Raw genomic sequence first — 27,936 nt, forward strand, 5'->3', positions numbered from 1 at the left:
GACATTCTCCTCTTGAAATATCTAAGAGACCCTCAATTTTTTTTTACTTTGTGCTTTTTAGCAAAGGTTTTCACGGATTACGGATTGACAGAGCATTCAAATAATTATCTCTCCCTAAAGTGGCCAGCTTGCCTGAAATAAACCTACGGTACTATTCGGGCCCGAATGAGCGAAAACTTTGCCGCAACATCTTCCTTGTAATTTCTCCACTGTTTCTGTTTGCTCATTTTTGTTTTTCTGATGGCGAAACATGTTTAATTATCTAGGATTAAGCACCAAATGACAATACAAAAATATTACAAGTGGTCATAGGCCACATACTTTGACACCGCTGCCTGCAATCATGCAAAGAGACCTTCGATCGCCAGCAGATTGCAGCATTTTCGCATAATCATTGATTATAGAAGCTCGCATGTACACAAATCCCTCACGAAAAGTTCGTTCATTGCTGATAACTACTTATCACGCCTTATCTTGCCGTACTGATGTAGGCCGAATAACATATTCGCAAAACGTTTAATAACTTGGAACGACCGGCGGATAGCCAATGCGTCCGGGCGAGAACATGGTACTACGCCACAAGAGAAAATAACCTACTGCACCAAATTCCCTAATTTTTACAGCACTATCAAACCCTTACCGCTAACAGAAATCTCGAAGCTAAGCCGTCGTGCAGGCCGTTGCCAGTCTGCAAGCTGCTCGCAAGGTACTATTGATTCTCTCGCTTATTAAGCGATGACTCTCAAAACACACGTACTGTATCGCATTTAAAAAATGTTGCCGTATTTTGAGACCGCGCACAAGACCAGTTTCCCAGTGATGCGAGGATGTTGTTGTTGTTATGAACTTTATTTTTCCACCGATGTAGGAGGCCCCCTACTCCCCGCCCCCGGCACGCAGGCCTATGGGACGGAGGCCGGTGCCTCCGCGACTAAAGACAGGCGAAGTGACAGTGTTTCTTCGCGGCTTCAGCCGCCAGGCGGACAGCTTGCTGCTGGTTGGCGGGGTCTCGCTCCGCAGTAGCAGTTCCCAGGCTTCTCTACTGTTTATGTTTTCCTTGGCGCCAGGGGAATCAAGGCATTGCCAGATTATGTGATCAAGAGTACCCCTTTCTCCACAGGTTTCGCATTTATCGTCCGCCTTTTCCTCCACTTGCGTGTGGAAAAGCCAGACGGGACTTGGGAAATTCCCAGCTTGCAGGCGCCGCCAAGCGACGGCCTCCTTGTTAGTTAGCGTTCGGTCCGGTGGTGGCAGGGACCTTCTGCTAAGTCTGTAGTGTTCTAAAATTTCCTTATAAGTTTGCAGCCTCTCGTCCATCCCATCGCAATCAGGCGGCTGGCTGCCCGGAAGTAGAGAGCTCGGGCTAGCTCGTGCGCCGCCTCGTTGCCGGGGACGGACTCGTGCGCGGGGGTCCAAATAATTCGAATCTTTCTTTCAAGTTTTCCTTTCTCTAAAATTTTGGCTGCCTCCGTCGAGACCCTCCCTTTTCCAAAGTTCCAGACAGCTGTTTTGCTGTCACTAATAACTATGCTGGCTTCCGTTCCAACGCAAGCGAGCGCTATTGCAACTTCTTCAGCCGTGTCTACATTTCGGCTTCTAACGGACGCGGCGGCGGCGGGCACGCCGCGGCCGTTGACGACCACAGCCACCGCCGCCCCCGACTTCCCGCTAGCCGCGTCCACGTAGGCGACCTCCCCAGGCTTCATTTTCCCCGCTTTCTTTGCGAGCGTCTCGGCCCTCTTTTGTCTCCTCTCCTTGTTGTACGCAGGGTGCATGTTTTTAGGTAGGGGGGGCACTATTATATATTCGCGACACTCTCGTGGAATGTCTACTTTGTGGCTTGTTCCTCTATCTGACTGCAGTCCCACCCGGCCGAGGATGGTTCTGCCCGTGGTGGTTCTGCTTAATCTTTCTAGTTGCGCCATGCGCACAGCCTCCGCTAGTTACGTCCAATTGTTGTGCACCCCCATTTCGAGGAGGCGTTCAGTCGAGGTCGAGATGGGTAGTCCCAGAGCCATCTTCGCGCATCGTCTGATGAGTGCGTCTATTCTCTGCTTTTCGTCTGATCTAATGTTTAGGAATGGTGTGGCGTAACATATGCGGCTAGTGATGTAAGCCTGCATTAGTTTCAGGAGGCTTCGTTCCTTAAAGGGCCACTTTCCAGGGAAGGCCCTTTTAAGAAAAGGAGCCCAGTGTTTCGATCAGGTACCGGAGATAGTCTGTGCAAAATTCTACAGCGACACGCGCGCCGCAAAGCATCGAAAATACAATTCAAAGCTCCCTCATGCTCTCCTTTGAGAAGCCAGCTTCACCGCTCCCTGCGCTGGCCCGACGGGCCCCGATAACGACGTACGTATCGGGAACGACGTCCATTGGTCCGTCTAGCTGACTGACGGGAGAAGGATGGGTGTCTACCGCTCGCAGCGCGCTTTTCCCTCGCCACGGCCAGACTGAATCCAGCGGCGCGCGCTCCCTCGACCGTTTTTTTTTTTCGCGCTCGCGGAGAGCCACGCCCCACCTCCCGCCAAACGCGGAGGAGGAAGGGGAATTTGTATTGCGGAGGCTAGACGACCTCGAGCAGGAGAGTGAAAAACCTTTGCGAGGGAACGGAAGGAGAGAGGCAGGATAGAATCGGGTGATTGCGGTGGCTGTAACTGCGTTATTAGTTACTCTTTTCAAAAACATTTTGCGGCCTTGCGTTCCAGGGGCGAAGTCTCACAGTCACCGGGGAAGAAAATATTTTCGACCGGAGGGTGGACAGTGGGCCTTTAAGGCCCCGACCCTTTAGTGCGATTCTCCTGAACAGACCCGTGACTTGCGTGGCGTACGCGTTCAGTTTCTTTACCGTTGTATCGTTGTACCCATCTGCTTGTAGAAACAGCCCCAAGATCCTAATTTGTTCGACTTTTGGCACTATTTGGCCGTCTACTGTTACGCTGATGTTTATCTGGCGTTTACACCTGAGCGCCTTTGGGTTGTAGATAAACAGTTCCGATTTTTGTGGAGAGCACGAGAGGCCCCTTTCGGCCGCGTAGGACACCACGGTGTCCGCCGCCGCTTGCAAGCGCTCCTCGATGCTCGCGTCACTCCCCTGGGTAACCCACAGGTTGACGTCGTCCGCGTACATGCTGAATTTCAAGTTTTCCACTTTCCTCAGTTCTGCCGGGAGGTTTCGCATGGCAACATTAAAGAGGAACGGGGACAGCACCGAACCCTGTGGCGTACCCCTGCTTCCTAGTTTCACGGTGGAGGGTTCAATGTCCTGAAACTTTATCTTTATCGTTCTACCCGACAGGAAGTCTTTTACGTAGTCGTACGTTTTCTTTCCGACCCCCAATTCTTGGAGGCCAGAAAGAATTGCCGCGTGTTTTACGTTATCGAACGCCTTTGTCAGGTCTAGACCTAGTAGTACTCTCGCGTCCCTGGTTTCGCTTTCTATGATATCGTGTCTCAAGCGGAGCATTACGTCCTGTGTGCACAGGCCGGGTCGGAACCCAACCAGTTCGTGCGGCCACAGGTCGTTAAGCTCCATGAAACGCGTTAGTCGCGTTTGGACTACCCGCTCCATCAATTTCCCTATACAGGATGTTAGAGAGATTGGTCGTAAGTTTAGGGGGTTTGCCTGGCTTCGGTATCAAAATTACGTTTGCCGTGTTCCACTGTTGTGGGAGGCGGCCTCTGTCCCATACGACTCTCATGTATTTGGTAAGCGCGCGGATGGAATTATCGTCCAAATTTCGGAGAACCTTGTTTGTGATTCCGTCTGGGCCGGGAGCCGATTTTGTTTTTAGGCCTAATATTTCGGCGCGAACCTCCGCCTCCGTGATCGGCGCGTCTAGGGCCTCGTTTAAGGGTCCTTCGTAATCCGGCAGGGGTAAGGTTTGTGTGTCGCCTACGTACATGTTAATTAGTTTCGCCATGAGCTCCCCGTCCGTGCCCTCGAACGCGTGTCTGGCTTTCGTCAGTCTTATGCCCGATTGAGTTTTCGAATTGTCAGGATCAAGTAGGTGTCTGAGTAGGCTCCACGTATTAGCAAGGCTCATGTTCCCTTCCATCTCGTCACACCTACTACACCAGTTTTGTTCGCAAAGTTTTACTGCGTAATCTTCAATCTCTTTGTTATATCTTGCTATCCTTCGCCTAAGGTTCCTGTTCCATCTTTGCGACCGGAGACGCCTCTCCATGCCGCATTTTGCTTCCCACATATGAAGGAGTTTGCTGTCAACCGTCACCGGCGCATCGTCCTCCCGTAGGGTCGTGGTTGCTTTCTCTACTTTTCTTAAGCGTCTCTGCCCATTGCTGTATGTTTTGGATTTCATCTCCCGATTCGCAGTTTTCTCTGATTTGCCTAAACCTCGTCGCCGTCGTCATCGTCGCCGTCGTCGTCATCGTCGCCGTCACGCGACATCAGTTCCTTCGTTCTCGGTTGCCGTGGCAACAGCTACGCGTTCCAAAATGCATATGGCGTCACGCATGTTCGTCGTCTGCCTCGGACTGGAGGAATGGGGTTCATCTGGCGTCGGCGTGCCAGCAACGATGAACGACACTCAAATAACGCACAACGCAGCAAACAGCGTGCTTGCAGCTGTTGATGGGTCTCACAAGGTGAGTACGTTATTAAAGCGTGTGCTTTTCGGCTCGAACCGAGTTTTTGTGTAAGCGAGATTTGAGAAATGCCAGTCTCTTACGCTGACAACATAAATACATGCGGAAATAACCAACTAGTGTGCGTTAGGACCTTTCTAAATCAATAACTCTGGTGGCAAACATTGTCCCGTTTCTGGGCAAGCCGCCGTCAAGGGGTCATTGCTCGATCGAGCGATTCTCTAGACAGTCGTAAAGTGTTGTATTAGAGTTAACCGTTTTTCGCGGCGTTGTAATCAAGGCTGCTGGTATATAATGCGGGATGAACATACAATTTCGAGAAATACACGAAACTTTGAGGCGCAGTTGTTTCAGTCTTTCGTGACGCGACTATGTGTGCAACGGAATACTGCTGCGACACGCGCCTCATTTAATTCATATGTGCGATCCAAATTGTGGATCAGTTGCAGTGCATTGTTGCGGAGTGTTCTATGGAGAACGCAGAGCCGTTTACTGCAAGTAATGTCATTTAAAGACAGCGACTGGAAATGACACTGTGCTTATTAATTCTACCACTGCTTGGTAGCAGCACTGAAGTAACTATGCATAGCGCAAAAACATTACTAGCAATTCATTTATTTCACCATATATATGATAGGAACTCCTGAGTAAAAATCTTGTATGGAACTCAAAATGGTGCATTCTAGATAATGACTGCATGTGTTGTGTGCATGTTAATTGGGCTAAATGATCGCTGTTATAACTGGGGGACTCATGCTGGTTAGAAGTTTCCGAAACGGTTTCTTGTACTGAAGCTTTCCAATGAATGCATGAATTCATCCTAAATTACAGTGTGCCTTGCTCAGAACAGCTGTTACAGTCCATGGGATGGTAATGGTGTCGGTGACAAGACTGATCAGCCTGCTCAAGAAAACGGTGTGACACGTACAATGACAACAATGACTCATTCTATTTTAGTGCTTTCAGGCATTGTACATTCCCCATTATTCTGAACCCCAAGGCACATGCTGGTAAGCTTGTTGCATAGGGCGCTCAGCTACCATAGGGCAGGGGATCTGGATTTGATCTTGACTGAATGCAGTGTGAACCTGTATGTATGATATTAGTGCACATGAAAGAACCTCAGTTGGTTGAAATTATTCGAAGCCCTTCACTGCGGCGTGTCCCTCATAGCTTGAGTCGCTACTGGAAATAATTAAACCCCATAATGAGGCCAACTCGTTGCCAGCTTTATGGGTATCTCACCAGAAGGTCTACTGTGGACACCTTCAGTAGGGACATTCTGCATCTAGGGTACTACACCCAAACAGCAAAGCCTAGCTTAAAAAATTTTGAAGAAAATACTCTTGAGAGGCCCCTCTCAGAAACTAAGTCAGTAAAGCTTATGTACTGTGGAAATCCTACTATACATCGTCATTTTGCTAGCATGTTGGCACTCATGGGACAAGAATGCACAGCTGGTAGTTACAAGTTGTCGAATATTATATAATGTTGGTATTGTTGCCGTAAAATTTGATCAGGCAGGAAGGCAAGTGCAGCTATACAGTGTGCCTCATCACATTTGTATACCAGATGCTTTTTTTTTATATGGTGTAGTGCTCCAGCAGTGCAGGCCAGAGCAGGTGGAAGCACACTGATCGAGTGTTTTATTCAGTCAGGTTTCACCGAAGGGGGCATTTTCGAAAAGGGTGCAAGTTAGAGATTTTGTGGGTCCTGCTCTGCCACACTATCAACGTGTGTGGCTGCTCAAGTTAGTGATGAAGCATACTGAACCACGAGTGCAGGACAAATCGCAAAGGTAGGAAGACTGCTATCAACCAAGTGCATATGTTTCTTGAGCATGATTAAATGCATGTGAAATGAGCAAACACACAAATAAAACAAAATCAAGACCAAGAGCAAAACAGAGACCTGTGTTTTATGTATCAAGCTGGGCAATGTTTTGGTGAAAGAAAGGAATTGAAGGTTTGGTAATGCAAGATGCCCTTTGCATTGCCCTCAACGGTGACTAGCTGTTTCAACAGTGTGATGTACGCTGAGGTACTACTTCAATCCATGGAAATATAAAATTTCCTAGGTATGCATTATTACATATGAAGGCTGAGGTGGTATCATGCATTAACAAATCTTTGGTTTCTTTGTCGTGCCATGAGATTGATTATCTTTATTCATGATTGGCAAGTGTCTGGTGTCTTACTCTCAGTAGTCATCAGTTTTTTTTTTCTGAATTTGCTCTTTTATATGCATTTAATATGCTCACACGGTAAATGGCTTTGGTTAGTATCATTTGGCACCAGGTGCATTGCCTCAGATGCTATGGCAAAGCGAGTGACTTCATTTAGCTTTTGCCTAACCTTGACCGGCTGACAAGTAGGAATGTGTGCAGAACCGTTAACATGTCAGGATTGGCTGCGTGTTATTCTCTCGACTTGTTTTATTTCCTTCTGTGTTGTGTGCCCATTGCAACGGTAGTCTTTAGCATGAGCAGGACTTGCGATGCAACATTGCTGATGTTCACAGTGCTTAGCCAGAATTTAAAGCACACAGGAAAGTGAAGGAAGAAAGCTGTCCATCGGCAGTGCGGTGGATGCATCTCATGTCCTTATCGACAATCTGATACTCTTCATCAAGGGCTTGCAAAAAAGTTTCATCGAAGTCTTGAGAGCTGCAATATTATTAAAAAATGGTGTGAAATTATTAAAGGCTCAAATGTAAAAAAGGCTCACTGGCCCGTATGATGGGATGCCCTGACATATCCAGTTTTGCACATCTTCTGTTGGTGTGCAGTGCTAAATATCATTTCATTAAAGGCTCTAAAAGAGATAGTAAAATTAAAAAATACATATCCACAGTTACAGGAAAGCTTTTACGTCTGCAACGAAGTGATGTGAGCAAGTGATTATAGCAGCATTGTCTGGAATGCCATTCCAATCTGCATACAGATAGCGCACAATGTTGGTGAGGAGCATGTCTGGAACATTACTTTCCTTAGTTTGCTTGGCTTTTGCTGTTTGCTTATAATATAAACTAGATGGAGGTAGCACTCAAATATATCTAGACTTCCAGATTTGTTATAAGGTGGAAATCTCTGTGTGTTGCCTTTCTTCTCTCTTTCATCCTAGCCTTTTGCTCTGTCATGATTCCAGACTTGGCTCAAGGACTGGCACTGCAACTTTGTCTGGGTCACTGCAGCTGACGCCTCACTGCACGGCCAACCCTCGTGCTGAGATAGTGATGAAAAAGAAGACTGAACATTAAGGGGCTAGTCCTCCTGACTTGTTCCTGTCGGCTCAAGAAATCTAGTCATAGGGCACTTGTCCTTCAGTGCCAGCTCATGGCAGGTGCTAACACTGAGCTGTGCTGCCAAAGGCTCAACAGCTTGATACTTGCAGAACTCGCCGCGGTAGCCTGCCCAGTAGCTGCATGCTTAGAGGTCAGCTGGTACCAGGTAGCTTACAGTACTGGTGGATTTGGGCATATGGTATGCTGTAACTTCATTCTGAGGCATGCTTTATTTAGAGTTTCAGGCACGCAATGAAGCAGGTGCTCGAGGCCTTATTTTATGGGATAATTCTCTGTGGTGTACATATGTCTCGATCAGCAGTTGATTTTGAAAATACTGCTACCAGTTATGTGTCAAAAATTCGACCGGTTGTACGCTTGTGAATCATCAGGCTTATATCTTTCAGTGTTCTGAATGTTGCCTCGAAATAATTAATTGATGATGAATCCTGTATGGTACGTACCATGGAGTCATCATCAATTATTACATTATTAGTACGTATCTGTACTAATAATGTTTTGAATGACTGCACCTCAACCTTGCGAACATAGCCTGAATTGGTGTATCCCTAGGAATCTCTTGTTGTATTTCTAGCTCTAGGAAGAGCTAGAGCACAGGACCTCCTTTGCTTGTTCTAATTGCTCTGTTTCCTTTGCATACAGTATATGCATATAACATGAATGGCATATTTGTGAGGGCATTATGATAATCATGTATAATTAGACAACTTGTCTGACTATCCACACCTGAGAATGGACTTTTTTTTGCAACGAATTTAAATCCTTAGAATCACAAACCACTGGTTAAAAATACACTATTTTTGCTAAGCGTCTTTCACAGGTGTCACACATCTCACACATGTACTGCAGTTTCACTGCTTGCTCATCATTCAACCAGAAACAGTGGAACACGGTGTTAGAAGTACTTCTAACACCGTGCAGTGGAATAAGTCTTGCAAAAGTTATGATTTCGGCGCACACATACCGAATATTGTTTTAGTAAATTTGAGAGCATACCATTTTCTTTATGTCATTTTGTGAACTGCAAATTTCACTTCTCTGTTCGCTGTGGCAGTTTCTGGCCGTGAATATACGCGGTGAATCTGGATGAGGCTGTATTATCGGCTTCATGGACGCAAGGCTCTTCCATGTGGTGTATTATAGCTGGAAGTGCAAAAAGATAACCCGTTGCTCGTTGCAAGAATTTTCGTCACGAGCGCACGGAGGCTCGGCAGCAGTAGCAGACGACCTACTGTAGGGCGCGTCCTCTGCTGTAAAGCCCTTACTCTGTGGTGGGCTTGAGCGCTAATGCCTTAACAGTTTTCGTTACCGGTATTCATATTTTTAGTTGCTTTTTACTGTAAAGATAATTAGTTGAACTTATTTGTGCTCATTTTATGCTTGAAAAGTTTAAAAAAGGTGTTCAAAACAAGCAAACGTCTTGCATGGTACAAGAACAAATGGTAGCGTAACTCCCATAGAAGCCTGCGTGTCGACTCTGAGCGAGGCTTTAGTTTCCCAGCGCCCCCTGCGAACTGTGAGGCACAACAAACACGTGACGTTGCTTGTGACGTCACAGTGACGTACTTTTGGCGGGGAACTTGATTGTCTTTTTACTTATGAACGAAAAACAAGGCCAACAACGACGGAGGCAGAACGATGCTCGGATAAGGCAGAAAAATGGACACCGTAACTGTTCAGCCAACTTTACTTGACATGGATTTCTACTGTCAAGTTTTACGTTAACTGAAATGTTACGGAATCTTTAACCACCTTATCATAGCATCGTTCTGCCTCCGTCGTCGTTAGCCTAGTCTTTCGTCGCACGTCATGTAAACGCATTCTGGGGCTTATTTCTTCGGGCACGTTTGTGAACAAGGGCCTTCAAGTGAATTCGGCAAGCACATGGATAGAACCACATGGCTTGAGGCTTTTCACTAAGGGCATAAATGAGTGAAGCTGCGCTGCACAGAAAGCCAGGCTTTATTAATTCACGATTACTTACATAGACGCTTCACGACAATGAAATCTAAGTGTAGGAGAGCGACCACCACTCATTCGTCACGGTCTTCATGAAATCCTCGTGATAACAAAATGACCTGAGCGTAGGTCTCCAAACGAGACGCGGTGAGATTATAAAAGGGTAAAAGATCTTGCTAACAAACAAAGTATACATATCAGCGTCAAAGAACAACAAAAACGAACGGAATAACTAACGCTAGCGCTAGAACGCCAACCTATAAGAGCTTAGGTAAGCAATTCAAATTGGGATTGCTAGTATTTAGAAGTTAATGCGTCTGAGAAGTGAAAATATCTACGATATAGCTTCGCTCCAATAAATCTTGCCCTGTTCATGATTCCCATATTTTACTCGCGCTTCATTTGCCACTGAAAGGAGTCAATGTGAGGTTACAAATTTACAACTTAAGCATTTAACATGTTCATGAGAAAGATCCCATTGACAATAGGAACATCACTGTAATAACAGCTAAAGCACGTTCAGCGAACGTTGGTGCGGTAATACGACGCAGTAAGCGAAACACGCAGCAAGGGGAGCGGAACGGAAGGCTTTGAGCAATGCGACACGCTTCCTGGGGGCAATAAAATCTCACCTTCACCGCTCAATTAAAACATGCAGCGATACGCCGCTCATGCAGACGTGTATCCGTAAAACAAGCCACCACTTTTGCGACGTGCCTGGGAGGCCGAGCCGAGCCGCCGAGCTGTGACGCAGCATTGTCCCATCGTCCGGAAATGCGCACATGCAGCGGCAATCAGTTTCTCATCGAGCACAGACAGTCTTCGCCTTGCAGTAAAGCTCTACCAAAACCAGCATAATAAAATACTGACTGTTTGTTACAGATAACCCACTCTGTACGCAGCGCGCAACGATGAACGTTGAACCGGGGCCGATGACGCACCCATCCCGCGCATGAAAAAAACTTTGGTCTGAGCCATATCTGAGCTTTGGGCAACTACGCAGCGGATGATAAGTGGCCGAGAGAGGCCGTTAGAAACAAGTTAAAATATTATTAAAAACGTGACACGTTTTTTCTTACGCAAGAAACAAAAACTGCATTCATTCCTGAGCGCGAATATTATGTTTACTTTCTAGTTCTTTGGAGTTCTGGCAGATCTTATTTTCTGTGCGTTAGTAATTTGCCTCACAGTTCGCAGGAGCCCTCATCATCGAGTTGATGCCGCTGGCAGTAGGCAGCTGCACGCGTTTTCTTCCGAGTTGCGCGACCAGTTGTACATTGACCTTGCGTCTTGTCCATAGCGATTATCATCATCAACTCAACTTTGTGTGTCATGGCGCTGTCCTGATCGGGTGTGTAGCACCGTGGTCCGTAGCTTGTGTCCACTTTAAGTGGTTAGACCGCGTACACATCTTCGCCGCAGGTTTAATGTAACGTAAAGTTGCTTCGGAATGTTTTGCGCATCATTAATTGAAAACTAAGGATTGGCATAAGTAAAGTGATAACGGTATGTTTCGCCTTCAAGGAAGCACTCAGGTGAGTTCCAAGCGTTTCAGCCTCGTGGAGATCGCTGCGGTTCAGTTTTGACCAGAGTTTACTTGAATGTTGTTGCTACTGTAAATGATAAAATACGGTACCGGATAGAACTTTGGTGATGTTTTGTAATGCCTGTTCCCAAGTACACTGAAACAAGCGTACGTGGCTACTTTGGCGACAGCCGTTCCCACCCTTCTACGCACAAGGTCGCGATACTGGTGCCTTTCAATAGCAGTATTAGTAGTAGAAACGGAGAATTCTCTTAGAAAGCAATGCCTAGCATCTGTGGGGGCGGCCAAGGAGCGAGAGTGAGCGGCAGGAGCGCGATTTTGCATCGGACTATCGGAGGCCTTTCAGTCACTGTAGGGACATTGTGTCAAACAAGCATCACTGCATAGATGTTTATGATCACTCCTCAAGTGAAGAGAAGAAGCATCACCTGGTTTCAGCAGCCGTCTGCAGTCTTAATGCATGTACTTACAGTTACTTCCAATATGAAAGGAAATACATTATCAGCATTCAGCAAACGATTGCCTCATATTAAAACAAGCACGTTTTCTCGTGTGTTCTTTGTAAGAAGAAGAAGAAGAAAGTTTGTTTATTCATGAAAACAGGTATTACATAAATAATACAGAAGGAGGTCCCAGAGCTCAAGGCTGTATCGGGACCTCCTATGGATGGATGTATAAACTTATGAAAAATATTATTGGTACAGCAAAAGCAGTCAAAGGAGGCAAAACCGGCGAACACAATATGGTAAAAACAAAAAAAATAGGAATTCAATACAAGCTCGAAAATTTCAAGCGCGGCCGGTATTGTTAAAATAAAGTATACGAAGTGATACATCTTCATACAAAGAGATACATATACAAAGTGATATATCTTCCCAACGGGCATATGAAAACACTCATGAATTGAATGTGAACAAAGCGGTAAGTATATAAAGAAACAACTTGTTTGAAAGTTATGTGACACTATTGTGATAATATGGATAACAGTTGTTGTTTAAAACCGGACAGAGATGGGGATTGCTTGACATGAGAAGGGAGGTTATTCCAAATCCCTGTAATCCAAATTTCCTGTAATCATGCTCTCTTAGTACGGAAATAGCAGACTGTTTTTTTTTGTTGTTGTTGTTTTGTTTTTGTTTTTTGTGACTTATGACGATACCTGTGCATTTGCAGCATTTTGAGATTTGATAATTAAATTTATATAATTCATAAGCATTACATTCCTTGCTAGATTTTCACATTCTTTGCTCTAAATTTGCATAATCAAATTATCTACCAAAGAAAACTGCCAGTCCTAGCCCTAACAAGCTTTTCATGTAACTGTGAAATGTGAAGGAGTAGTCTTTTCTATGCAAGGTAGAAGTGGCAATAGTTCGCGCAACCAAACTGATTTTGGTCGCAGCCACCGGCATCAGTAGAGAGTACAATAGTCACGATCTTTGAAATTTGTGGCTGGGCAGACATGAAATTATTTAATCTGCTAATCGTTCAGTTCAGCTATCAATGTAATGGCAGTTTAGTTTGAGCATAGCTGTGGCCGTATAACGATCCCACTTGTCCTTGGACAGATGTGGTCCAAAATTGAACACCTTCCAAGACAAGTTAGAGAACAAGCATGCATGGCTTAGGAGGTGATCCAAAAAATACCACTTAAAGGGCTGTTAGTGTTGACCAATGTTACCTAGTTAGTGCTTTTCCCACTAACCTTAATTTGTTTTAATCCTGTTTAGCAGGCAAAAATGTTCCATTGAAGGAGGTGGGGTTTTAATGATTTGTAAGTCCTGTTGGCTTCTTTATGGGTGGTGTTTGGTGGTCCTACAGTTTTTGTTCAGAACAGTCGCTGTTTCTTAAAATGATATTCATTTCTGGAGGAAAAGTTTGCTGCAAGAGCGTGGTCACTGCGATGTCAAGGTGGTCAATATTAGTTGCCCATTACACCTCGAATTGGTTTTTGCGGCATTTCTAATGCAACAGTCTGATCTGCTTTCAAGCTTTTTGTCTCACATTACTAGAACCTGTGAAGTTTGTGCAGAAGTTTAGGAAAAGATGGCTGAAGGACGATCAAGACTAGGTACTGGAAGTTTGAAATTCAAATTTGTATAGTTACAGAGTCCACAGTGCCCGTAATGGAAATAGGTACATGTGAAAAAATTGCTGCCTGTCCAACTGCAATAGATACTTCCATCAGGTGGAACATCCATGAAAGCTGAGCTATATTATTGCGTTAGCAATACTGCGCCAGGTTTCAGCCCGTCACATTATCCCGGGTAGTGCCACGTTTGACCTTGAGAGACCCAAGTTGACAGCACCTGCCAGCCCCCATATAAAGCCCTGATTTAACCAAGCCATATGAATGTGCCTTAGTGGCCTATAGGGGTAATGTGAATGCCAGGGTCCTAGCAGGCTGATTCTGACATAACTGTCCCATGTGAAATGAGAGACCCAAGTTGGCAGCTCCTGCCAGGACCACGGACACGGACTAATAAAGAAAAAAAGACTAAAGAAGGAGGTACACTACATGCTGAACCATAAGCGCAGCCATGGAGGTATTGCTAACACAATTCAACCCAGTTTAACCAGAGCTAAACCACAGCTAACTTTTTTGAGATGAAGTGAACTAGTACAGGGATGCTTCCAACCAAAATCCCTTCTTCGAGCAGGCCGAATTTGCTTTCTCCATGCTAATGCTGCTCTGGTAGAACATGACATATGTTCAGTACCTAAAGATTATAAAATGTAAACAGGGTGAATAGAGACGATGATTCTCATCTTTATTCCAGCCAGACTCTGAAGGCAAAGTGTAAATGCTGCTTAAACTGCCAACTGCTCGCAAATCTGCAAAAAATTGCAGAACACCTTATAAAACTGTTGAATCAATCGACCACCTTAGAAAGCAAGCTTTTCATTGCTCAAAAAATTGGGCACTTAAAGTTCAGTATTTGATCTCTTTAAAAGGTGTGGTGCTAGTTAATGCTCAGTGTTGCCCTGCTTTCATGACAGGCCTAACTGCCTTAAATGAATAAATTGCATGCTTCCTGAGCAGAATAGTTAGATATCCTAACTGCTACCTAGTCTTTGCTAGTGCATATAGCTACACGAAATGCCGACTTGTGTCTTGGAGCTGTGTGACGAATGTAGGCTAGAGATTCAATCCCGCAAAGTCATACCAACTGCTTAAAAGAGTTGATTGGTCCTATGAGTGGATTGTAGTGTCACTTTTGAAGGTCATGTTGGTTCAATAATTAAGTGTATCACTTCAAAGTGGGCATCACCTAAAATTTTTGTTGAGACTTCATAAGCAAGCCAGGCTGAATACTCGTTTTCTGATGCACATTCACAAGGTTCCTGTATTACTTTGCCGAAACATATTTTCGACTAGAAGATAACTATACTACTGGATCTGCTGTATAGACAAATACTGAATGTGCAGAAATTGCATTTAAGAAGAAAAAGCTTAATTACAAAAACTCTTCATTGGTCAGGTTGTTTCATGAAACTACAGATATCCTAGCCACAAAAAGAACTATGAAAACTAAATGCCTAGAAGGACAATGCTTCAAAGGGCAGTGCATTACCGTGGTCATTTAATTTATCGAGGGAAATAAAAAGGAAGTTTATTTGTGGGAAATAATTACTGGAATAAAAATGCAGCTGCTTTGATTTTTTGTGTTCGTTGCCCAGTCCATTACTTGAAATGGCTTCTACTTTGCTGCATTCAGCTTTCTCACAGCAGGTTATGACAAGTAATTTTTCCTTTAAGTTATGTGCTGTATCCTGTATTTTGCTTCTTTTGAATTCAGTGTCATGTGAAATGACCTAATGAAGCACTCAACATTTACACTGTTCCAGTATTAATGTTTGATTGTGTGGCTTCATGCTGGTTTCTTTTTTTTTAAATCTTCCTGCAGGTCATTCCCTCAGACATGTGTCAGCAGATGGTCATCTTGGTTTCCCGTGCCTGTTTGAGAGTACCGGTTGGGTTCGGTGACTATGGAGTCTCTTTTCACGGGTAACTGTAGTGAGCCCAAGTGCAGTAAATAACATATTTTAATGCAGTAGCATCAAAGGCCCTGTTATACAGAAAATCTGGTATTGGCATTGTTAATTAAAAATCACGGGCATGGCTCTGGCTGGTGGTAGTTGGCTGGTGACATGGTCGTGCACTGATTGGTTGTTGGGTTGTGTGATGTTATGAGGCAACATGGCACGGCTGAATTGGCAGGTGCTGCCAACTCTCGTTTTTGCCTTTGAGGTCGGAGGAACTAGTTTTCCAAGTTCCTTTGATCCCAAGTTAGGCACGCACCCCCCCTTAGACGACACCGGCATGCTCGTATGGCTTATTTAAAATGGGGACTTATGTCTACTTCGGGTTATCTGTCAAATGATGGCATACCTTCCAACCCTTCCGATTTGCACAGAAGACTTTCGATGACATGATCATTGCTTTAAATCTTCCAACAAGTGGTTTCTGCCTGCTTAAGAAGGCTGTGTCGGTTTGGACTCGTGGCGACGTCCTTGTGGGCAGCAGTTTCGGCGGCAGCTAGCAGCAGTGCGCAGCTAAAGGGTGGCCTCTTAGCGCACTTGGCGGGGAAGGGTTATTTCTGCAGCTTTGCCCAAACATGATGCCATCTGATTCTCCGATATTGCGCTCGGCCTATATTGCTGTGTCTCATGTTACTGAGCTGCGCTATGCCCGTCGATGACGTGATAGCTCTTCTTTCGAAACCATCATGAACAGCAACAGTCACGGACAGAATCGCGTATAAAGGGGCTAATAATGGTTTCACATTAAACTAAAACGGTGCACCGATGACATCGAAAGAAAACTGCAATGGCGCCTCGCTGATCAGTTTGCGTCGACCAGCTGCGAAGGTGTAGCGAGATCACTCGGTGGCGGTGTGCAGAGGTCTCTAGGACTCACCTTTCATACATGCTGTTGCTGCTTGTGTTTGGTTAGCACTCATTGGACACTGCGTCCTGAACGTGCCGCCTCCCACCCCATCTTAGCGCAAATAAAAAATCTTCCGATTTTTGATCTCGCCAAGTTGGCAGATATGCATGGGATATTTTGCAAATCTGTGCTAATGAGTGTGCATGGGACAATAGGTGCACAAATAAGACTACTGATTAGGCAAGTAGCAGAGTGAATGGACGCGAACGAATAAGAGGAGCGTTATACCTTCAAAGGCTGAGCTGGAGCCCCCCCCCTCCCTTTTTTTTTTTTGTCAGACGAGAGTTGAGATTTGGGGTCATATGAGGCATACATAAGCAGTGATGTAATAGCTGCGTGTTCATTTGCATGACAGCCACTGATCGACTGCTAAAACTGGTGGCTTGCTAGTAGAAATTGAATTATGTGTTATTTGGCAGAAAGTTCTCAATTCCATGCTTATTTTTTAGTGTCATGAATCATTGAAACAAGAAAGAATGATAGCTCGAAATTTGGTGTCAACACTTTCTTAAATTAAAATTAATAACATGAACGCCTATGCAATGAAACAACCTGTATAGTTAAGGCTTTCTAATGTCCCAGCTGAACCTCTTTCGTATCTATGGCACTACAAAATGAAGGAATGTCAGCAGCTGTTACTGCTTTACAATGAACTCACATAATGGGGCTGTGATTGCCGCCCACTGAGCTGTGCTGCATATAGGGGCCTGGTTGGGGAATTCAATTTTAGTTTTAAGGTAAAGGTCAATGGCTCCAACCAAGTTCTTGGTTCGTTGGTTGGTTGGAGTCATTGACCTTTACCTTAAAACTAAAATCTTGATGAATGACACTAGCACTACCTGCCGCCAGAAAAAGTAAAACTAGGCAAAGCAATCTTCATGCTCCCACTTGCTGGTAGGCACTGGAAAACTGTGAACAGCAAGTGCAAACATGCCGATGGAGCCGGTGGATTTAATCGGCCGTTTTGCATCGATCCAGTCCGAAGGTGACGAAGCGACACTTTAATGAGCACTTGCCGGCATTTCCGTTCTCCTTGCTTTTTTTTTTTGCTCTATTTTTGTGTTGCTCTTGGATTTCATCATGGAGCATGCCATGAACCTGGATATGATAAGGATCAGCTACAGATGCACATTCTGTTGGAAGAAGTGTTCAGCTAGAAGAAAATTGTTTCATAAAATAGTTCTTCAATTGATAGTAAATAAAGGTTTTCTTTTGTAAGACATGCTTACCGTGCTCTATTTCATGTGATACAGTGCTCTGTGCATGACTTTTACAATGAAGTGACCTGTATTATGAATGATTTTCGAGGTCGAAACCACTTCATTACAAAGGCACTTGATTGCACTAGCATTGCATTTACCCGAATGCATGACTACAGACATTTTTAGTTCTGGCTGCTTTTAGTAACATCACATATAAATAAGTTTATCTCTGCACTTTCATAAAGTTTTCAGCAAGATTTCAATAAAGTGACGTCCTGGCGCGGTTGCTCCGTGATTAAAACACTCGACTGCTGAATCAGAGGACCCAGAATCGAATCCTGGCTACTGAAGCCACTTTTCTGCGGTGGCAATAAGCAAGGCACCCTTGTGCTGTGCGATTTCAGTGTACGGAAAAGAACCTTAGGTGGCTGAAATTTCCAGACCCCTCAACTGTGGCGTCTCTCACAGCCAGAGTTGACATTAAACCCCATAATTGAGACTAACCAATAAAGTGATACTCATCCTGCTTGTGAATCTTACTATGAATGCTATGCATCTTTAAGAACGATGGAACCATTCAGTCCAGACTTGAGCAGCTACTTGCAGTGTTTGTCGATCTAAAACTGCCCTTTCAATCTGCGTAGCTGGGACAGCTATTTGAAAGGGTGATTGTAGCGAGCCTTCACTTGGCACTCTCTCATGCCTGTATACTTTGTAACTGCGTATGCAGATTAGAGCGTGCCATAGTAGGATGCAACTTAACAGCAGTTGTTATGCTGCAACTGCTGGCGCATATGTGAGCCATGATGATGGTGTTTTGTACAGTAGCGTATATCATACAACACGTGGCACCCAAGGTGTTCTTTTTGTTTAAAGAAAATTTTGGTGCCGGCTTGGCCCAAATTGCTCAAATTTCATAATGTGGCAGCATGGGGCAAGGTAAGCTTTGCGACTCAATTTAGCATAGCACTCGCATCACTGCAGTCGACTTTCTAACATGTTGCGCAGAGCATTCGTGATTCTTAGAAAAAGTGGCTTCAGTCCTGCTGGCATCTCCATTCATTGGAGCCTGTACGGAGTCTGCACCTTTCCACCATTTGTTGAGCATTCAAATTTACGCATTAGTATGGTCTTGGTACATCCGCCTAAAAAATGTCTCATGTTCACTAATTTCAAATGGCTTAGAACAATATGAATTGTATTTCTTTTTTTACTGTAGTGCAGACCCCTTTTTGTTATGCTGTGCACTTGATGCATATCATTCCTTAATGACTTGGGCCATTTCCTTGAATAAATTCATGTCAATCCGTGCGTTTGCTATTTTTGGTAATTATTATACTTGTGTACAGCTGGTCTCGAGGGAGAGCGGACGCTCTTTCCTGTGGTCTTCTCAATCGCCGCAAAAGCAATGGGAGCGGTTCTCTTTTAATTATGCTCTCAGCCGCTGTAAGTTGTGCCACCAGCTCACCGTTCACTTTGCACCTGTTGCAGCAGAAGCGGGTGGTTTTTCCCTCCTTTCACGCCGTCATTCACTGGTTTCGTAGAATGCACAACACCGTAGTTGCTTTAGCTGCACGTCTCCAGTGTATTCCACATGTGAATGATGTCCTTATAACAAAATCTGCCAGTTAGAATCATCAAAAAGACGAATCATTCTTCAAAAATATGACATGCATATATGATGATACTGCTCTCTTAAATGCAGAAGATCCATTCTTTGCAAATATTCATACTGGGCTGACAAGCAGGCATGTCTATGTGGTTTAACGCTGCAAAGAAACTCTGGCTATGAGAGGCGCCGCAGTGGAGGTCCTGGAAATTTCAATCACTTGGTGTTCTTTAATTTGCACTGTGTTGTGTAGAAGATGGATGCCTTGACGATATTGCTTCCATTGAAATGTGGCCGCCGCTGCTGGGATCGAGCCCAAGAGAAATAAAAACTGAAACTTTTCAAGCTCGCACTCCTAGATATCGCCCTGTAAAAACATCTAGGACGACTACGGCCACGAAATTTCAGTTTTATTGACACAGTCGTAACTTTATATTCTCTAATATGCATGCTGGCAGTTGCTGTCAAAATTGACCTAATTTTCGTGGACACCACATTTTTTGCGAGTTGCGCATAGCTCATTCAAAAATAGCTCTTTCGAATAACCTGTAGAAATAGCAAATAATAATTTAGAAAACAAAGTGCCTCTGAGACTAACATGCGTCTTCTGTTTAGAACTTGAAATGCGGTTTCTCCCGTCCCGTGGCGGGTGTGTTTATTTAGATGTTTCATGTTCAATAAATCCCTTATGCCCATATGGAGACGCTATTGGCGCATTAAAAGCTCTCCAGCGCGGTCAGGTGCTCGGTGAGAAGACTCACCCCGCAGGCGAGCTGCTTGCAAAGCAGTGTGTAATTAATTATAATTGCAACAACGCTAGAAGCAATCCCCTCCCCAAAACGCACACACACGTGCACACATGCCGTCCTGCCACAGATCATACTTAAGTGAAATAATGGACAGAGCTATAAAGGAATGTTCAGTTTCTTGAAGGGGAATATAATTTTCTCCTTCCTTAACTTTCCTTAAACAAGGGTCAGCTTTAAAGGAGAATGATCTTCTCTTGTCCTCCGCTCTCCTTACTTCTGCAGAACAAATATTCATGCCCGACGTCGTGATCAAAAGTTGTTGCGTCAGTCGCGAGGCTACATACTCTTTCAGCCAATTGATATTGTTCTGAATGTAACATATTCGGAACTTACTGAAAAGTTCACTGCATTGCACAGCCGCAATTTCAACTCTGAGCAAATTTTTGCTCTTTAACCTCAATCTGTGAAGCGCCAGGAATGATTGTTAATGCCGCTTTTTAGCTAGCTAAATAAAACTGCATCGATTGAGATTCCAGGATATTATTTGAACTTCAGAAGCCAAGCAAACGCTTTGAGGATGTAATTCAACACACTGCACATGACATATAAATTTTGTGTTTGCTCAAAATTTAGAGGCAGAAAGCTGTGATGACAGTAGATCAGGAGGTTCATGCGACCATGCAGTCGCACTGAAAGGAGCGCTTGAGCACAGGATTTATCTGCATTTTATATCTCATAGATCACAAATCTCACAACGCTGGCTGCGCAGTGTTTGTATGAAGTATAAAGATTGAAATGTAAGGACTTGCAGGTTTGCAAGTGATGTGGGTGGGGCATGGAGTGGGGGGTGCGTGCTTTCCTTGCTCGTGAACAGCGCTAGCTGAAGCGGAGCGGTGAGGTAGTGGCGACCCTACCGAGATGTATTAACAGACCCCATTGGGGAAGCCTTAAGAAGTGCGCTTTCCCTTGAGACAGGCCATGACTTGTGTTGCTACGTGGGTAACTGGCTTGGTCTAAATAGAGAGGGCAGTGTATGCACATTTTTTATTCATAGCAAAATTCTCCTACTTTGTCCTCCGTTTTTCACTGCGGTGTTTTCTTGAAGTGAAAGGGAGTGACAGCAGAATAGTGCCTCCACTGCCAGATCAGCTTTCAGTTAATGTGTTGCCTTTGTTGCCTTACACAAAAAGATGCTGTATATAAAATTTCCTAGGAGTGATTGTGGTTTTATAAAGCTCAGGTTTACGTGCCAGCCATATTTGTTTGTACACTATATATTACAGCCAATGCCAATGCTGCAGGTGAGTTGGCATAGCCCTACTGTTCTACTGCAAGAATGAATACATAGAATGGCATGCAATATTCTTGCAATGGCAGCTATGCTGGATGCATTGAAAGTGTATCATATGTGAATGAAGAATTACAAGACGCAAAAAAAAAAACATTTAGAACAGACAAGTCTTCTTTGTGCTGTGTATTCCTCCATTCACAATACACTAATTAGCATAGAACAACTAGCTTTAAGCAATATTCTAGGGATCCTACAGATGGCACCTAATCGTAATTATGTCGCTAGGCCCACTGCTGGAGTCTACACAAGGAGTAACATTGACTGGGTGGGCCACTGGTTGCTGATGCAGAGACAGGCCGAAGATAAGAAAACTCATTTATTAATGCAATAGCTTACAGTCCATATGAACAGGAAAACGTGGTGCTGGTAGGAAATGTCTTGCTTGATGGAGAGGTCAGCGCTGATTGGTTGGCGAGGAGTGCGATTTCACAAGACTGCGTCTTGATCTCCCCAGATTCGGTGCAATCTGCATTAATTCACAAAAGTTCCATGCCGGTTCTAAAAGTTATTTATTTGACTCTGCCCTTTTTTATGCGTTGTGCAAAGTGGTGCAGGCAAACTGTCACAGAGTCTGTGGGTACTCTGAAGAGATAACAGCAGAATCCAAGGCAGTTTGTGTGCATTAAGGCTGTTGCTGTTCCCATCCAAAATGTGTCACCAGTTGCCTGCCAATTAAAAAGAGTTAACTTTTAAACTCCACAACTTGGGCTTTCTGTTGGCAGGCAGTGGTGGAAGAGTGATTGTCAGACATTTTATTGGCAGGCATGGGCAGACTAACGGGCGAAGGTATAGGCTGACTAGCATTCTTAAAACCAATCGCTACTCTAAGTGGAGGTACCACTGATGCTGATGAGGAGGACACCTTGCCAAAAAGAAATGGGTCTCCGCATGTTGTATCACAAAAAAAAAAAATTATAATAAAGCACCTCCCGTCTGCTACACATTCACACTGACTGGCTACATGTGACCACCATAGTCATCTAGCACATGGAAAGTGTGTCGGGAAACACGGGAAACACTTTTACGGAAAAAAGCATGACGACAGAGTAGTCTGCAATGGAACAAGTCAAGCAGATATTTACACGGGAAGGAGACTTGCGGGAAGGCTCGTGCAGATGGCACAAAACAGCACTGACAAATTGTACTTGAGTATGCTCTCAACTGGTGTTGTAGAAAGCGCAACCTAATGGAGCCCTCTGGCCAAATTTACAGGTGTGCTGGTCGAGTCGTATGGCTGGCTCATAGTCGCCTTCAATACTGTCCATGTCTACTGTAACAGTAAAACAACTCAAAGTCCCTGTAAGTACAGCAATGAGCATGTCAAGCTGAAATGACAGAGACCTACAGCAAGCAATGTTGCTCGAATGCTGTCGCATTCTATTCTTAAGGTGACTTAAGAATCCCCATAATTTTTCGTCATGGCAGAAAATGAAGAGCTTTTATGTAGGACAGAGTACGTGCTTTGTATGTTGTGCGTTGACTACAGAAGTCCTCCATTCCTTGTGGGGAACATTTCAAAATTTCAGATTGTATGCACGAAGCCTTGCCCCTTCACACGCTGACAGCTTGCGCCCTTTCAGGCCACATGTAAATCAGCTGCTCCGGGTAACTGGCGTCACACATTCCTTGGCTTCATTCTTGTCCAGCTGGTGACAGGTGAAGGCCTCAGGCTTAAAGCAGTAGCTCTCATTTGCTCAGAAGCCTAAATTTGTGGAACTGGCTCTAGGACTTTTTTTGAGAAGTTCTAGCAGTTAACCTATGCCAATTTTTGGTGTGGCAGTTTGCTAGCTTGCAAATGGGAATATGAAAAATGCAGATGTTCAACAGGCATATAGTGCATGTGATGAAGCAGATGCTAACATTTACCATTTTATACGGTAGCTTTAAAAGCCTCGTTACCCAGAAAATCCTGAGACTGCATTGTGAACAAAAAATTACGGTCATGGTGCTAGTTGGCAGCTGACATGGCCGAGCGCCGATACTTCCATGGTTAGTGCAACTTAACAAGATCACTTATCAGAAAGGTGGGAGGAGCTCCCAACTTTGGATGCTCATTGGGGTGGGAAGGTGGAATAAGAATCAACCTTCCACTGTTCTTGGATGCCAAGTCAGGCACGCTCATACGGCTTGGTTAAAGCGGAGGTTTACATGTTGAATGGTTGCCTACATCCGGTAGATGGATGAGGTGATAGTTTGGTACTGTATGCTAATAAGAATGTGTGATATATTAGAGGCACAGACCAAGAGACTGGTAAATAAGCGAGGACTACATGTATGCAAATGAACTGTAAAGGGAGCTGCATGCGCTATATAGTCATATGCTTAAAGGAAGAGCTTAAGTGTCCCAAGAATTTGCTATCTTCTACACAGTATCAGAGATAAATTTGTTCTAGAAAAATGCGCCAAGAGACAATTCCATCCAAATTTTGCTTTTAGTTGGAAATGAATTTGCGGCTCTTTCTGGCTATGATGATGTTTCGCCAGCAGCAGAAAAAAAACAAAAAAGAAATGTTCAACGCTGCTGAACCAAATATTCAGCGAAAGCATTAGCTGCGGGTGACCGAGCGTTCTTCTCTTTTTCTTCTTCCTCAGCCCACATATAAAGCCCCGCTTTAACCAAGCCGTATGAACGTGCCTTAGTGGCCTATATGGGTAACGTGAATGCCAGGGTGGGTCCTAGCAGGCTGATTCTGACATAACCATCCCATGTGAAACGAGAGACCCAAGTTGGCAGCTCCTGCCGACCGCTTGAGTTGGTTGCCCAGCTCTCACCCTAGTGTCACGTGGGTTGTGACGCCACAGCGTCACATGGGTAAGACGTGGCTACCGGCCGCGCTATGTTGAAGGCTCGAAACCTAAGAGTAGTATAGCTTTCGCAATAAAACTCAAATTGGATTTGAAAATTTCCTTGACACTGTTGGTTGCCCAGCTCTCACCCTAGTGTCACGTGGGTTGTGACGCCACAGCGTCACATGGGTAAGACGTGGCTACCGGCCGCGCTATGTTGAAGGCTCGAAACCTAAGAGTAGTATAGCTTTCGCAATAAAACTCAAATTGGATTTGAAAATTTCCTTGACACTCAATTCAAGATTATGGCGCCAAACTGATGACTCCACTATCACCATATGAAAGTGAAAGGTGATGTAGCCTAGCCTCAAAGGTGTGCGAATAACTTTCTTCTTGTGGCCCACCTAGGCCACTGCTTTGCTAATAAAGGGTCGCAGATGGGCTTTATAGCATGATACAGATTTAAATTTGAAAGTGGGACAGTATGAGGCCCTTTCCACAGTCATTTCACCCCCCCCCCCCCCCCCCCCCCCCAAAAAAAAAAAGAAAAAAAGTTGTCCACTATCGTGAGGAACTCTGCACGTGAGGCAGATGCTTGAGCCACTAGATCATCACTGTGCACCTCAGTTTGCTTACAGGAATGGCCAGTAATGGTGACAACTGTATTTCATTTGTATACATTTTTATAGCTTATAAAACCCTTGTCTAGGAGAATATGCACTCATCAATGTGGGGCTCTGAAACAAAGAACTGCTTATCTATGCTGTTGATTAAACTACTAGACAGTGCTGAGGAGCAGAATTCTGAATGGTCCATAAAAAGACCATTGTGTTGTATAGTCCAGAATGAGATCTCATTACTTCATACCTTGATCACACCATGCATCAAACTGTGTATTCTGGAGAACAGCAGGCGTTCTCGTTACAGTTGCCATTTTTGTTGGCAAGTAGGTGATGATCACATCAATACTAATTCCATTATTGAAGTCGTACCTAAGTTTGAAACTGCCACAGTCGAAAAGACAAAAATGCAGACTGCTGCTAGGTGTGCAGCATCCCATGAAATATTCCAAGTTTCTTAAAGTATCCTATTTCACCTAGCTGGGTATGTGGGTTGGGCAACTACAGCTAATCCATCTTTAGTAGGCAACATTAAGGATGGATACAGTGAGTTTTATTATAATGACAAACCATGGCCAATACCTGCCATGTTAGTGACTTGTGTTTCAAAACTTGTGCTTATATATTAAATACGTGGCAGCCATTTACTACGCTACATACCAGGCTTTGACCGCCGTATCATGCATACTGAATCTGCTTTTTCGATCCTGTAAGTACAGTTTTTATATGGACAGAACCAATGCAACCATAATAGAGTTGGACGTTGAGTTAGTTGGTCACGCATCTCTTGGAAGAAGGCAGCAGAGCAGGTAACAACACAAAACATAAGAAGCACACACAAACACAAGGACAATGCTACACTGACAACTACATTGACCAGAACCCGCATATCTTCTCCCTTTACTTCAACAGCACCAAACAATGCTAAAGGGATGTGTGTGCGGGTTAACAACCAGGACTTCAACTCTGGATGTAAAACTTCGCACCGGACTAGGTACTCCAAGTGTATTCAGGGGATTTCCTTGCAATATGGAAAGAAATATATTGGACCGACAGGAAGATGTATCAATGACAGGATTAGAGAACACGCTATGGCAATATCGGACAAGTCTCGCGGTGCACTGCAAAGACTGCATTGTTTGTAGAGACCAAAAATGTCCAGCTGACCTTCACAATGTTAAAGTTATGAAAAGGATGAAGGATAAGTTAGCAAGAGAAATTTATGAAGCATATGCAATCAGTGACTCGGGAGACCAATGTGTCAGTATGCCTTCAGTGGTATTGTTGAAGAAGGAATTAAAATTTCTGCACAAATCGGCAGGACGTTAAAGACAAGGAAGAAGTTGGCTGCAGACGTGAAGTGAAGGGAGAAGATGTGCGGGTTCTGGTCAATATAGTTGTCAGTGCAGTGTTGTCCTTGTGTTTGTGTGTGCTTCTTATGTTTTGTGTTGTTACCTGCTCTGCTGCCTTCTTCTAAGAGCAGTGCGACCAGTATAATTTGAGTTGCCAAACTTCAGTGTTTCTCTGGCTCAGTAGAGGCTGCAAAGTGGCAGCCTCTAGAATTGATCTGTGAAGCTCACATTATTACAAGGGCACTTCGAAACATACCTCCACAGTTGAAATCGTCAATACTTCAGCACGGAAACCTAGCCCTACTTTGGCATTGTGAAGTGGCATCCATGTGGGAAAGAGTGCTCTTTAAAAAATAGGCTGTGTGACATGTTACAATAGAAACAGTATGAAGGAAATGACTACACCCTTAGCAAACATTATGGTATCGCAGTGCTGGCAGACAAGGACAAAGTACTAGGGACACACACAACTGCGCTAACTTACAACTTTATTTTGGACGCTTTTGATCCGCGCATTTATAATTGACAGAAGGAACTGAGCATACACAAAGCGACCGAATGAGAGTCGACACTGACCACTGTTTCTGCAGCACCGAAGCTGTTCATTAATATGCCTTGATACCCCAACCAGCGCGAGCAGAATTGTTGCGCTGCCCCTGGCCAGCAGCTATTGATAATAGATAAAATACGAAGGTAAAGCAATGCTGAACTATTGCAGCAGTACTGCGCGGCACACATACCACTGTGCTCATTTTAGTGCCTTTCTCGATATTGTATGCACGTCCTCGGCAACGCCCAGTATATCCTCTGAAGCATGGCTAGGACATCAGGAAGTTTGTTTACGATGCCGCACAAAACAGTTTATTTAAATATGCACAATTCCGACTAACTCACGGGAGTCTGCCCTCTCGATGGCAGCATAAGGGAAGCAAACTGTTTCTTATGATGCTCTTAATTAAAATCGAAGTACGTAGCGGAATAACGAACTGTAGACGCATCGAAAGCAATGTTTGTTGCAGGAATTGTCGGAAGCTTCTGACGTACACTATCGTGGTCATTCCCGCACAAAATTAAAACTCGCGTTTCTCAAATCTCTGGCAACGTTTCTGTGACTGCTTCTCACCTTACGAGGCTCCCTGAGGGTTGTTAGCATGCTGTTTGTGATGCGCGCACCGTTGCTGGCACGCCGACGCCAAATGAGCCCCATCCTCTGGCCGAGGCAACTGACTCACGACCGTGAGCAGTGCCGTGAGCGCGACGGGCAGAACACGTATGGTGGCTAGAACACGAGGACAGCGAACATGCGTGACGCCATATGCATTTTGGAGCGTATCTGTTGCCACGGCAGCCAGCGGTAACCGAGAACGAAGGAACTGACGTAATGTGACGTCTTGGCAATAGCGACGATGATGATAGTGTCTGCTCTCATCTGGGCTGGAAACGGAATGTAGTCAACATCGCATCGTAAAGCAAAGCTTCGCGTAATCCAATTTAAGCCACTGGTAATATCTCATTTTTAAATTTTATTGTTTTTTTTAATTCTATTATAATTGTTTACTTTTAAAACGTGTGTGGCTTGGTTCAAAAATTCAATGATTTAATATTGGATTTATAGTCATGTGTATATGTTATCGCACACAAAGAGGGTCGAGAAAGAAGATGCGGCACCTTCAGTTTGTGCGCGAGCCAATTCGAACAAGTCAGCATTCGGGTGCGCAGCCGTGCGTTCGCTTCATAGTTGTCGCGATAGCAGTTAGCAGAAATCTTTTACTTGAGCGTCCTCAAAGAGGGGTTAACGACTTATAGGAGTTAACGACAAGGCCTGCGGGCAGCCAGGAACTGCCCACCTCATCGCATCAACGGGCGTCGTCTTTCGGATGCTTGGGTTACTCTACGAGGAAG

At 44.5% G+C, this 27,936-nt stretch overlaps 1 long non-coding RNA gene across 1 annotated transcript; it reads left to right on the top strand.

The window, feature by feature from the left end:
• The first annotated feature begins 11,202 nt into the window (after positions 1-11,202).
• Positions 11,203-22,821, top strand: LOC146202890 (uncharacterized). The gene is made up of 3 exons (XR_014703798.1): positions 11,203-11,402; positions 15,322-15,422; positions 22,488-22,821. It is a non-coding gene; the product is annotated as an uncharacterized LOC146202890 (long non-coding RNA).
• Positions 22,822-27,936: the final 5,115 nt, after the last annotated feature.

Source organism: Amblyomma maculatum, chromosome 1 (genome assembly GCF_055883805.1).
Source record: "Amblyomma maculatum isolate TAMU_Amacu chromosome 1, ASM5588380v1, whole genome shotgun sequence".
Lineage (NCBI taxonomy): Eukaryota > Metazoa > Arthropoda > Arachnida > Ixodida > Ixodidae > Amblyomma > Amblyomma maculatum.